Source organism: Sesamum indicum, linkage group LG7 (genome assembly GCF_000512975.1).
Source record: "Sesamum indicum cultivar Zhongzhi No. 13 linkage group LG7, S_indicum_v1.0, whole genome shotgun sequence".
Taxonomy (NCBI): Eukaryota; Viridiplantae; Streptophyta; class Magnoliopsida; order Lamiales; family Pedaliaceae; genus Sesamum; species Sesamum indicum.
Window position 1 is genome coordinate 1,441,905 of NC_026151.1, and position 15,120 is coordinate 1,457,024.

At 32.9% G+C, this 15,120-nt stretch overlaps 1 long non-coding RNA gene across 1 annotated transcript; it reads right to left on the reverse strand.

Moving 5' to 3' along the window:
- On the reverse strand, positions 4,405 to 5,190 carry LOC110012338. The gene is made up of 3 exons (XR_002287475.1): positions 5,074 to 5,190; positions 4,893 to 4,994; positions 4,405 to 4,810 (listed from the first exon to the last, which is right to left on the reverse strand). It is a non-coding gene; the product is annotated as an uncharacterized LOC110012338 (long non-coding RNA).

Here is a 15,120-nt window from a genome sequence, read left to right on the forward strand (position 1 = left end):
AATCTTTAAATAAAGCATTAAGATGGATTAGGTATCCCGTACCTAATAAGACAGATCTTCTTAAAAGACTTTATAATGCAAAAATATTTTCTAAATTTTATATGAAATCAAGATTATGGCAAATTCAAATTGATGAAAAAGATAGATATAAAACAACTTCTACTCTCCCTTTTGGCCAATTTGAGTGGAATGTTATGCATTTGGGTTAAAAAATAATCCTTCAGAATTCAAAAAATTATGAATGACATTTTCACTCCATATACTTCTTTCACTATTATTTATATTGATGATGTTTTAGTTCTCAGTGAAAATATGGAAAAACACCGGAAACATCTACAAATATTTCTTAAACTAATTAAAGATAATGGCTTAGTTGTTTCAGCTCCCAAAATAAAACTCTTCCAAACTAATATTAGATTTTTAGGACATCAGTCAAAGATCTCTAACTTTTGGAGAAAATTTTTCAGACCAAATTTTATATAAAACTCAATTACAAAGATTCTTAGGAAGCCTAAATTATGTTTCAGATTTCTACTCAAGTCTTAGACAAATATGTAAACCATTATATGAAAGATTAGAAACTCCACCACCTCCTTGGACTCAAATTGATACAGATTTAGTGAAAAAATTAAAAATAAAAATTAAAGAAATTTTTTGTCTAAGTATATGTCATCCAACTGCACCAAAAATTGTACAAACAGATGCATCTGAACTAGGATATGGAGGTATTCTTAGTCAAATTATTAATAATAAAGAAACAATAGTAAGATATTATTTTGGAATTTGGAAAACTATAGCTCAGAAAAATTATCCTACAATAAAAAAGAAAATATTATCTATTGTCTTATGCATTTCTAAATTCCAAGATGATTTATTAAATCAGAAATTTCTTTTAAAAATTGATTGTCAAGCTGCAAAAGATGTACTTACAAAAGATGTTAAAAATTTAGTTTCAAAACAAATTTTTGGCAGATCGAAAGCTTTATTATTTGTATTTGATTTTGATATTGAATATATTAAAGGAGCTCACAATCAAATTCCTGACTATTCACAAGAGAATTTTTGCAGGGATGTCAAAATCAAGTGAAGAATCAAACTTAAAGGTAAGCCCTTTAGCAAAACCAATAGCTCAAATTCTGAAATTAGAATACTCTTCTCTAACACCAGAGAAGACCCAATTAAAATCCCAAAATCTTCAAATCATGAAACCACAAAGTCCTCAAAATGCAAAACCATTACGGATTTTGCCCCCATCTCTCCAACCAAAAACACAAAGTCTCACCCAAACAACCTCAAAAACACCATCATTACCACAAACTGTCATTCAAATTACCAACAGATTTACCCGATTGGGGAAACCAATTCCTCTTGCCCCTTCCAAACTCACTCAAACTTACAAGGATATAGCAGGGACTTCTACTGCTAGACCTACCAATTCCCAATCCAATTCACCAATCTCCCCATATTTTGAGAAAGTAGATTTTCACCTCGATTGTATAATTGAGGATAAATGGATTAACGAACAAACTCAAGATAATCCTGTTCTAATGGAAACCATGGTCGTTGAAACCATAGTCTGAAAATCATAACAGGATATATGAAAATCCTCTCAAAACCCAACAATTCTATGAAGACATTCTTGTCTCAACCAGATTTATTTTTATTCAAAATATGCCCTCCAAAGGAGCCCCAACCAACTCCTCACAAATTGGCTACAGAAAAACTTTCATAAATTTCATTCTCTCTTTGTCCGACTTGGAAAAACTCCCTATGAGCTCAAAAATATTTCAAATAAAAAATATCCTTTTGAGAAAGTAGATTTTCACCTCGATTGTATAATTGAGGATGAATGGATTAACGAACAAACTCAAGATAATCCTGTTCTAATGGCCACCATGGTCCTTGATGAAAATCATAACAGGATATATGAAAATCCTCTCAAAACCCAACAATTCTATGAAGACATTCTTGTCTCAACCAGATTTATTTTTATTCAAAATATGCCCTCCAAAGGAGCCCCAACCAACTCCTCACAAATTGGCGATAGAAAAATTTTCATAAATTTCATTCTCTCTTTGTCCGACTTGGAAAAACTCCCTATGAGCTCAAAAATATTTCAAATAAAAAATATCCATTAATTTCCTATTGGGGTTACATCAAAACCTTTCAACATTTCCTTAAACAAAATGAGAAAAATATCATGTCTTTCTATTTCTTTTTCGGTACCAAGATTTCTATAGAAAAAATTCCAAATTGGTTTGTCAGATGGTGGTATTATTTCGGTCCAAAACCACAAATTCTTCCGAAATCAGTCCAAGAAGCATTCAAATTCTTTACGAAAAATCTCAAGATCAGTATGTTTCCAGGACAACACCTTCCCAATTTACTCAAATTTTACATTTAATTTAATTTGGCCTGGATTCTGAATATCGAACCTCAATTCAAACCCATCTAAATGGATGAAGACACAGTCATATTTTCCCTAGAAAAGAAATGTTCCATAAAATGGTGGAACAAAATGAACACGGAAACTTTTGAACAAACAACTATTTTGGAATAGTTCAAACAAAATCCCACAGTGTGCAAGACATGAACAATTCTTGGCAAAGAGATTAATTCGCAACAAGAACAATTTCTACTGAGGAAAAATAATTTGTTTGCAAGAATTGCCAAAGCAACAACCACAGAGGAAATGCAAAAAATTCTTGAAGAAATACAAAGTGACAAAGAAAACTCTCTATCGCCAATTCGTCTTGGAGACGAAAATGAAGATGACTGTTTTGGTATTTTTAGTTCAATTCCATAATTGTTTTGGTATTTTTAGTCCAATTTAGTTTGATGTAACAAATTCCATTGATGTAACAATTCCATGCAAAATTGAGAATGATGTAACAATGATGCAAAAAAAAATTCAAAAATAAAAATTCAAAAATTTATTTCAACTTGCAGCCCACTAGCTGTATTATGGAAGCTTGAAAGACAACCACAATCAACAAAATAATTCTAGTGCATGATGGAGGAGAAGATCAATCATTTCTTCATTTCTATAAATAGAAGCAATTGTAGGAGAAAAAGTCACAACTTTTCTTTGAGAGCTTTTCTCATACACAGTCACTAGCATTTGCTTCTTCCAAGTTCTTTCCTTGTTCTTCTTCTAGTTCTTCTTCATTTAGTTCTTCTTTCATATTACATAAATCGGATGTCTTGAATAATTAATATCTCTGTACATCCAATTGTTCTGTAAATTATTTGTATTCAAATTCTGATATTCAAGTAAGTTTTCTTCTACTCATAATTGTCTTTAATTTCTACTTCATAAAATATCCTTGTTACAAATTCTATTTGCATAATCTTTATATAATTTATTGTATATTTAGATCTTCATATTTCCTTACATGGTTTCAATTATGGTTGTTATATTCAAATTATTCTTGGTATATATATATATTTATGCAATTCCTAAAAAATCTAGATATGATCATAATAATTTTACTAATTTGAATTATTAAACTTTTTTCATTACGTACATTAATTAATTGAAGATTAATAGTTGTTTACTTTTTAAAAATGAATTAATTATGTATATTTCTGAAGCCATATATTTTTATTAAGAACTTAAATATAAGATATATTTATTTTATGTTTTACTTTAATGTTAGAATTTGATCTTTTCTTCATGGTGTAATGACGTTTGTTGGAACACTATAAAAAAAAAATTTTATTGGAACGGTTTTTTTTAATTTTATAATAATTTTTTCTTTTGTAACAGCTTTTATAACGGCTAGGCCTACCGCGGCTAAACGAGGCGTTACAAAGTATTTGTAACATCTTGTCAAAAAGCCACTACAAATTGTAATGGCTGTTGTAACGGTCTACTGTAGTTTTTACAAAACTAGTAACATGAAAAAAAGATTAAGTTGGAAAGGCTTTTGTAACTGCTAGATTGGATTTGATATAAATGTTCTCCTAACGGCCTTTGTAACACATTTTGGTATGATTTTCCAGATATTTGGAACGGTTTTTGTAATGCTCTTTATAGTTGTTTTGTATTATGTGTTTATCTATTTTTGGCACTACATTTGTAACTGTTTTTTTCACTCATTTTGTAACGATTTTTGGAACGGCCCGGTATTTGATTTGTAACTATTTTTGGCACATTATTCGTAACGGTCTGATGATTTAACATTTTATTGGTGTATTACAAAAGTCATTAAAAATGCAGTTACAGAATTTGTTATTTTTTAATATATTTTAATATTTATTTTATTTAAATTTTTTTAATATATTTTAAATTTAATTTTGGTAAAACTAAGTAAATAAATTTATATAAAACACACATTATACAAAAAAACAATTTAATTAAAAAAATTAAAATATTACTATAAAATTGTATTTTTACAAACGACCAAAAAGAATTCTAAACTAAATTATTATCCCCAACAGCCGCTTGTTCGTCATCATCGGGTACCGAGGCATCACCTGGAGTCTCGGGTGCTAGATTACTCGGGCCAGTTTGAATCAGCGCTTTTGATGTAGCACTCGAGTGCCGACACCCGATAATCTATGTCAGGGCGTTGCGGGTGTGGTGGCGAGGGCGAGGGAGTAGTCAATTGGGTCGTCTGGGATGGTCCAACGATCAAGTGATGGGTCTTAGAGCCTAGATTGAATACTCGGCCCCTCTTCCGGCCACCTGCTGCTGACTACCAGACTTGCTGCTCAACCGGGCCATGGAGCCTTAAGAGGACAATGGATGCTTTTCATTGCTGTTATGCTGTCCTTGACGATCCTCCATCATCCTCAAAACCATCTCCTGCAAACATATTAAATAATTAGACTAAAAAAATAATATAAAATTAAAAGAACAAATTACGTTACTTTTTTTAATTACTTACCGCGACCTCCTCCGCCTCGGGCCGCTCCACTAGCCATTCTCCTTCTTTTTGTATACCTTCTCGAACACCTCCATCTGATTGATGGGCGTCCGAATTGTGTCTCTTGTTCAAAAATCAATATAAAAATGATTAAAAATAACAAAAGTTAAATCAAGTTACAAATATTATTTGAAATACTTACCATCTTCCGCATGTGTGCCCTAACAGATGACGACTCCCCACGGTAGACGGTTGCAGCTGCTTCGGTGTTGGCGGCCCAATTGAGCTTATTCTTGGCCGACTGTGCCTGAAATTCTAGGCTCGACCAGGAATTCGAGGGCTGGCGCCAGATCTCCTTGTCCAGCCATAGTGGTCGGGCCAACCGACTCCGTGCATCAGCGAACCACTTCCGTAGGAGCTTTCCCTCTTGCGACTTGACGAGCTTGAACATCGACTCATCGTTACAGTCCCACCATTATGACATCTGAAAAATTGATCAAAAAAGATTATATAATATTTAACTTTAAAAATATAAACATTACTTAAAATTAAATAATATTATTATTACCTTCAATTTATGGAACCAAAAAAGCAGATGCTCCTGTGGAATCTGCAATATGTTGGCCTAAGGATGCGGATAATGCCCAAATTGCACCTAAAATTACATTAAGGTCCTCTAATTTCCTAAAAATTTAATTTAGGTGCATAATTTTCCTAAAAATTGCATTGACGTCCTCAATTTTCTAATAATTTCATAAAATTTTTATTTTCTTAAAATAAATTAAAGTCCTCTAATTTCCTAAAAAATTTCATTTAGGTGAATAATTTTTCTAAAAATTGCATTATAGTCCTTAAATTTTTAAAATTTTTATATATTTTCTATTTTCCTAAAATTAAATATAGATCCTCCAATTTCCTTAAAATTTCATTTAGGTGCATAATTTTCTAAAAATTACACTATAGTTCTTAATTTTCTAATAATTTTATTAAAATTTCTATTTTTCTAAATTAGATTAAGATCCTCTAATTTATATTAAAAAATATATATATTTAATAAAATTACATATAAAGTTCAGAAGATTATAGAAAATTATAGAAAAATGCATAAAGTTATAGAAAATATTAGAAATATACAGAAAAAAAAATCAGAAATTATGAATTTTGTTAAAATTACAGAAAATAAAAAAAATCAGAAATTAAGAAAAATTTCTGAATTCTTTTAAAGTTACAGAAATAAAAAAATCAGAAATTATTGAAAATATCTGATTTTTTTTTAAATTATAAAAATTAAAAAAAAAGTTCAGAAACTTTCCAAATTTTTTTTAAAAATTACGGAAAATTAAAAAATTTCAGAAATTTTCCAAAACTTTTGAAATTTTTTCAAGATTCTGTAATTTTAAAAAAATTCCAGAAATTTTCCGAAAATTTTCAGAATTTTGTTTATAATTATAGAAAATAAAAAAATAATAGAAACTGTTCAAGAAAAAATTCATACATTTAAAAAGATACATAAACTTTAAAATAATAAAAAACTTACTTGGCAGGGGCGGCCGGAGATGGTTGTGTCTGGTGGTGGGGGCGACGAAAGGGAGCAAGAGAGAGAGAGAGAGAAAGGGGAGCGAGAAGAGAGAGAGAGACGCGGTGGGGCAGGGTGGGGTGGGGCAGGCGGCGGTGGGAAAGGAGCAAGAAAGGGAAGAAGAGGAAGAAAGGAGCAAGAAAGGGAAGAAGAGGAAGGGTAAAATAATCTGCAAGTATTGTATATATATAACTTTGATCAAAGAGTATTACAAAATTCAAAAAATTGCTACAAAAGCCATTACAAACTATATAGTGTAAGATATCCGTTTAAAAAGCCGTTACAAAAATTAGTATAATATAATGATACAACGTTGTTTTGGTAAATTCTGTTACAAAAATTGTTACATATAATTAACTAATTTTATTAAAAATTATTAAAAAAAGATACCATTTTCGACGATTTAATGTTGTGGAAACGTATAATTGTATTGGAATAATATAATTGAAATACGTTTAAAAATAAAAAAAAATTATTTGATATTGATACATATTTGCAATATACAATAAATTTGTATATTTATAAATGTTAGTATTACATTGATTTAATTGTCATCCCAAAGTGTTGAACTGTATATGTTAATCGGGTCATTACGATCAAACCGTCAGATTTTATCACACTTAGCAAAATATCCATTCGGCCAAGTTGTAGCCTTATTAGTTATACAGATTTCAACATATCGTCCCTGGAAAGCCATGCGATTTAAAATCATACCGTCTAATATGATTTAATATTATATACTAGTATATATTTAAATTTGGTATGAATCGGGTACTCGAATGTAAAGATAGCGTATATTTCGATTTGAATTTATGAGATGACTCATTTTCTGTAACTACTTTTTGTCACAGTTGGTATAATTTATCATTGTAATGGCATCTGTAACGGACTTTGTTACAACCAATCAAAATTAAAATTCGTACCTGTTTTTTTTATTTTGATTTCAAAAAATTTTAGTTTGTAATGGCTTTTTGAAATTTGGCCGTTACAAAATTTTATTTCCCGCCTGTTGACAAAAGTTGATCGCCTTATTTTGTAATGGCCTTTGTAACGGATTTTTAGTAAATTGACCGTTCCAAATAACAAGTTTTTAAAAAAATTAAAAATATATATATATATATATATTTTTTATTTTACAACATTGCAATAGAAAATATCTTCACTAAAAAAATATACATTATGTAGCTTCGTATCTATCATCGTCAATCTTTTAGTCCTCCAAGTTGTCTTCATCATCCTCTTCATCTTCATTATCAGTTTTACCAGCTTCAATCCGTAAAGTACCTACAACCTGCTGGTGTGCGATTGAACGATCGACCACAATTTGTAAACCAGTGGGATCACGTAGATCGTATGACTGACTGTCCATTGCAATGTCAGGGACTAGTACGACTTTCTATGGCTGATATGCAATCTCAGACTATTTGGACTCATCAAAGTCTTGGTTTTGCAGACAACCATCCAATCCACTTTGTCCCTCTTCATAATTTTTTTTTTTTTTAAAAGGAAACCACCTAGAGGTTGGGGGAGCTTTTTGGAGTCCCCAAGCCTTCTATATTGAAATGCACAAAATAGTTACAGCGGGGAGAGCTACCTCCCTAGAATTTCTAGTAAAGCCATAAACAAGGAGTACTACTCCCTTACAAATAAAGCAACAATAAATAAGGGGTACTACTCCCTTACAACAAAAGACCCGAACAGGTGTCCTAGAAAAATTATGGCGAGTCACAAAGATTTTTGTTATTCCACCACGTCGTTGATCGCACAACACCTGTAAATAAATCTGTACAAAAAGGCCAAGCCAGAGTGCATGTATTGTTCCAAAAGGATTAATAATAAACATTAGTATTAATATGGCAATCATGTTTGTATGGTTGGCAGCCTTTGAAACTATGAAAAGGGTTCATAAGACCTTTGTCCCTCTTCATACTTGGATACTCAATGTAGTACACTTGTACTACTTGTTGTGCAAGTATGAATGGCTAATCCTTTTGCTACACATTTCTGAAATTTACATCAACGAGATGATAGCGCGGATGTACCTTCATAGCTCTTAGTAGATTGACCCGACGACACTTGAATAGAACGATATACAAGTTCGAAATAAGTGGATATGTCAACTGAATGATCTCTTCGATGATTCCATATAAGTCATTGTCCTCATCTGTATACGATGAATTTTTGACACACGCCCCACAATTCATTGTTGACTTGCCGTGGTTGAGACGTTCTGTCTGGAAGTTGTACCTGTTCACAAAGTAGCAAGGCATCGACGTCACTTCTGTACTTGGACCCCAATAATGTCACTTCAAGAGCTCGTTGCCTGTGTAGTTTAACTCGGAATGTACCTACACGTTCATATATTAATCAGATATTTTGAACTTGGACACAACATACTTTTAAAAATTAAAAAAAAAATGGATTAACTTACATGTCGTTTGAACCAATCTTCTTCAAGGCCCCACTAGCCCTACCAGGGTAGCTGAAAATAGACAAAATAGACACCTAGATTCCAGCATTGCTGCTCGTGCACTCATCATTCCTACGAGTCATGCTTCGTTTGGAAGGCACGTTCGTCTTAAAGTACTATGAAGAAAACAAAACGATTTCCTCGACAATTGATGCTTCTTCATGTGCTTTATTTTTCACCTTTTTCTTCAACTCCCATAGGAACCTTTCAAATGGGTTCATCCATCTGTATTCCACTGCCCGCCCCCTACGCGAGCTTTATACGGCAGATGCACAATAAGGTGCTCCATCCAGTTGAAAAAAGTTGGAGGAAATATCTTCTCAAGGTTGCACAGTATGATGGCAACACTGTTGTCTAACTCATGTAGCTTGGCGACATCAAGCGTGGTCGAGCATATACTTTGAAATAAAAGAATAACCTCGGTTAAGGCACTCCATACATGTTCGGGAAGCATCTCTCAAACGCGGTCGGGATCATTTTCTACATGAATACGTGATAGTCATTGCTCTTCATGCCGTGCATCCGCAATTTGATAGTCATTGCTCTTCATGCCGTGCATCCGCAATTCCGTCATGTCAACGCAGCGGGCAAGGTTAGACGCATAGCTATCAGGAAACCTAAGGCCATGAATCCATCCAAATATCCTCCTCTTCTACTCCTTCATCAGGGTATAGATTGCTTTAGGCATAATGTTCTAGCTCTACATTCGTCCAACTCAAGCTCCAGGCGATTACAGATGATCTTCAAACCCCTGTGTGCATTAATATATTATCAAACATATTTTTCTCAATGTGCATGACATCATGGTTGTGTCGAATAAGATGCGTAGATTAGTATGGAAGATCCCAAAAAGATGCTTTTCTTCGTCCACTTGTGGTTGCTTCCACAGCCGGAAGGGAATGTCAACGGCATTGCAATGGCAGGACTAATGTCTGCAACCCAATCTAGGATCTGGTCTCCTATCAGCCTTGGACGTGCAAGCTTATATTCGACACGGTTCTTTCGTGAAGGCTTTCTTGTTCCTTCAATAGGGATGGTGCTTAGGGAGAAACTATTTTGTGGTAGTCAAAATTGCACGCCTTTCTACCATGCTGCAGATGGAATGCCCGTGTGCTATCCACACGAATCGGGCAACCCATAACACCATTGGTACTCCACCTAGATGCCATCCTATAAGCGGGTAGGCCGTTTACCATCCACATCAAGCCACCCGCATGATGAATGCGTTATCCATAGCATTGTCGTACATCTGAACACCCACATTCCACAACTACAGTAGCTCTTGGATCAACGGTCTTAAATACACATCGATCAGACGCTCCGGATTAGAAGGGCCAGGGATCACCATCGTCAGGAACATGTACTCAGAACTCATACACATACTAGGGAGGATATTGTATGGTGTAATGATAATGGGACAACATGAAGAAGTACAACCGCACTGACCGTGAAGCGCAAAACCATCTGAGCAAAGGCCCAACCGAATATTATGTGACTCTTCTGCAAAATCGGGATACATTCGGTCAAAATGCTTCCAAGCCTTGGCATTAGATGGATGACACATTGACCCCTCCCACATTTGATGTGTGGCATGGATGACACATTGACCCCTCCCACATTTGATGTGTGGCATGCCATGTCATGTGTTTGGAAGTTGCCTTCCAAGAATATAACCTCTGTAGACAGGGAGTAAGCGGTAGGTAGCTAAGGACGGCATACAAAGACTTCTTATAGCATGGGTCTCGCCCTCGAGTCGTCTTATACCTAGCGTCCCCACAAAATTTGCAGTACTCCCAATCGACATCGTCCTTCGAGTACAACATGTTGTCGTACATGCATCGATCCTCTCAATGGGTAACCCAAATCCTTTATCAACTTTTTCATACTATAATAGTCTCTCGGCAAGGTATGACCCGGGAGCAATACTCTATTAGCCCACTAGGATATTCTATCATATGATCGCTTAGAAATATGGCCGTCCACCTTGATATCCACCAACTCAGCAACAGTTGCCAATTGAGATTCGGTGCAACCATTCCACAATGGCTGGTAGGCAACATGCACTACACTTAAAATGGTCTGCCAACCCTGACTCATAATCATAGGGGCCACCGCCATAACAATATGAAGAAGGACCAGCATCAACAGGGTAGGACATCATACAATCATCAGGCACAACATCATGAGAAGAAGAAAAATAACTCGAATCGGCCGCATCAAAACCCATCCGATGCACCCAACCCATAAGTTGTTCATTACCGCAATGTGAATAATTACCCTCGACATGGGCAGCTGGGGTTTGCTCCTCAGGCACTTGAGGGACAGTTATAGCGTCAAAGTACTTTTCTGCACCCTATCCTCGCCCTAAGAAGTCCAATTACAATATTTTAGCATAAATCTTCACATAGACAAGTGATAACTAACATCATCGGGTGTTCTGAACTTTGTGTTTTCGTATTTTTTGCAATGACACTTCATTTTGTCTCCATCCATATGTCTACGCTGACTCTTTTCCCATTTTTATAAAAGTCTTAAGCCCATTCTCAAACTCCGATGTCCGACTTGTCCTTCCTGAGAGGTTGTAATTATACATCCACCTCCCCAATTTTCATAACATGATGATATATCACTGTATTCACATATAAAAATATATCTAACTAATTTTCTAATTTGACGACCTACATATTTATAAATATAATGGTACTACGTACAGTATTTAGGAGACTACATATAATTAACATGATATAAGATTAATAAAAAAATCATACAACTAAAATAAGTAAATGTACTACAATTAATTTAATTAAACACAATAAAATATTAAATTATTCGTTGTTACCTGGTCAACCAAGTTAAGTGATGATCAGCACTAGTTGACGGTCCAACATTCGAGTAATAATCTACAAGCTAGTCAAATGTATATGTATGAAAATCAGAGTGTTGGAGAGTATTTGTTGTTAGTATAACAATTTTTATAACAAATGAAATGAAATGAATATATATAAGTTTTTTTTAACGACTTTTATAATGACATTTGGAATGCCAAAGATAGCCGTTGAAAATTAGCCATTAGAAAATATAGTCGTTATTTTGTAACGGCCTTCACAAAAGAACCTGTCTCATACAAAGGCCTTCACAAAAGAACCCGTCTCTAATGTGACAGATCTTACAACATCGTCTTTTCGTGTACTTTGGAACGATTTTTTCCACCGCCTTTGTAGCTGCTTGATATCTAGAAAATTATCCATTACAAAAATAGACAGTAGTTACAAAAATCATAACAAAATAGTAACGGCCTACAAATCGTAACGGTTTTAGGCACACACTAATTTTATAACGGGTTTGGCTACTACAAAATGTTTCTTTTTATTATCCTCTTAACGACGTCAGCATCTCCAATCCGCTACAAAGGCTGTGTATTGGAACGGCCATACGACCGTTTCAAAAAAGTCGTTACAAATCCAGCCATTTTTTTGTAGTGAAAAATCGCTTTGTTTGTCACATATGTTACAACATTTATCAATATAATCTCATTTGTTATAATTTTCTTATATTGCATTCTATAAGATGAAACTTTTTTTTATTTTATTCCTTATGCATATATTTTTGTCCACATAATTAACGGATCCATTAATAGTCTCACATGCATTTTTTATTAAATGTTGGACGAAAAATGCACTAGAGGACTAAAATTGAGAAACTCTTCAATTCGTGAGATGCAATACTAAAAAATTTTAACAAACAAGAGTAAATTATAAAAAAAAATAACCCCTAATATATGAGATAAAAAATATAATTTTCCCTTTTACTAGAAAGTACAATGGAATATGTTGCATGTAGAAACATAACCTTAGAAATGAATGTTACATTTATCCATATCCTAAAAATTGTAACTGTATTACATACTTCTAATATTTACCTATATATTATTATGGAAGATTACCTATACTATATTCTATATTTTGTGCTATATTTAATTCGACAAACATTAACCTTGTACTATTATTATTTATGACGTGAAGAATGTAATATAATGTACTTATTTACCTCTATTAGTTAATTTTTTATATTACTAGCAAGAAACATATGTACTGCATAGGGCTGGATACATATGGCTGGATACATAGGGCTGCAAAGCTCAGAGAATTACAGTAATTTATTATTGGATACATAGGGCTGTACTTTAGAAATAAGCAAAATTCTCCTATTGTAATTTTTAAATCAAAATAAAAATTATGGTCAAGACTAATATCATGGTAACATATAAATATGTCTACAAATAATTAAAAAAATGCTTAAGAAACAAAATCAGGTCAATTGACATTTAATATTTACAACACCAACCCCTAAAAATTGAGATATAGAATAATAACATTTGATCATAGATAATTAAGACTTCCATATTCTTTTTTCAAAGAAAAAACAAATTACCATCAGAATCTTTACTTGCATAAAAAACTTTATAACAATAATTTTACCAGCAAGAAGAGAGATAGACGTCTGATTTAGTGCAATTCCACTCCTTCAGGGCTATGAAAAAATACAAAGAAAAATAAAAATTAAATCCAAAAATTTTTTAAAAAAATTAAATATTGTCATCATTTATGAAGCACTCAAATTTTGTCAACCATCAAGAAAAAAATAAAATAAAAAAGAGATAAAATGAACAATATTAATATAAACTAACAGAGCAAGAAAGAAATATAAGTGAGCAAGATGATGAAAAAGAGATCAAAGGAGAAATTGCACGAGAAAAGAGTGAGGCAACGTTGGGGGTTTTATAGTAGAAATTTTGTTTGGTAGATGGTGTGTAAGAATTCAAAATGATAATTTCTCCAAGATTTCGATTATCTTTGAAGGAACTGCGCAATGAACATAAATGAAAAATATCAACACGTTTCAATGTAGAAAATGTCAACGTAAAATCTAATAATTCGATGCAAAATACAGAAATATCAATACATTTTAGTGTAAAAAATCTCAATGTAGAATCTAATGATTCAATACGAAATACACTGCATAAAATATTAAATACAAAAGCATATTCACATCGAATACAAGTAATCATGACAATCTCTCTAAAATATTTAGATACATCAAATATAGACATGTTCTAATTAAAATACCATTATACTAATCAAAAGTTTTAACTTTTTCAATTGTAAAATAAACATAATAATTTCTCAAGAATTTGGATATTATGATTAATAATACTTCAAGTATAAAACAACAACACCACTAAAGATATTTATTTTTGGTGATGGCTAATTACTATGGTTAAACATGAAAAAAATGCGGCACATACCATTTAACTACGGAAGCTCAGTGTCTATTAGTCATTGTCTCTGCAAGTAAGACAAAAATATTAACTACGACTAAAAATCAAATATTTTGACTACACTTAAAACCATAACAAATGTTCACTAACTATGGACAAATCATTTATTTTTTATATGAATTTTATGGAATTTTGGTGGATATTATTAATTTATAAAAAATTTTAAACCATGATTATTTACAATATGGGGAATAATTATTTTTTTCCTAGTGTACATCGCTAAAAAGAAAAAAGAAATTGCACGACAAAATAAAGGGGCACTCACAACCTATCCTCGCCAAATAGAAGAAAACACTCTCTATCACCTGAATTCTCAACTTTTTACCAAACAAACCTTAACAAAGATTTTTATATCCCAACCACATGCACGTGAGGGTACCACTCTGCCATGTGACAAAAAACCATTATCTTTAAGGTTAGGAAAATGAAAGTGTGTTGATCGTTACATCTTTTGTTCAACTCCAAAATGCATGTCCGTAAGTGTGAAAATGGCAAAAGTGTTTGCAGAGAGAGTGTTCGCAAGATAAAATTGTTACAATTTGTTTCTTGTTTGCTTCACAACGAAGAAGACAACTGTTCTTGTCTATATATATACATATCACTTAGCTGAATAACTACCATAACTAATTCTTTACAAGTTCAATGTAAAAATAAGTAAAAGCATGTTCAAGTTTCTATTTAAACGTTGGAGGTCACTTATAGAGTCGTGTCTGCACTTCTTTGTTAATAAAGGCGCTATTTACTGTTATGCAATTTCATTGCTGGCCTTTGTCTTTTACTTTTGGTAATTCTTGTATTTCTTCTTCACACGATGGAGCTGGCAAGTTGGCAAGAATTAGTGTCATACTACTTCTTTACACCCCGC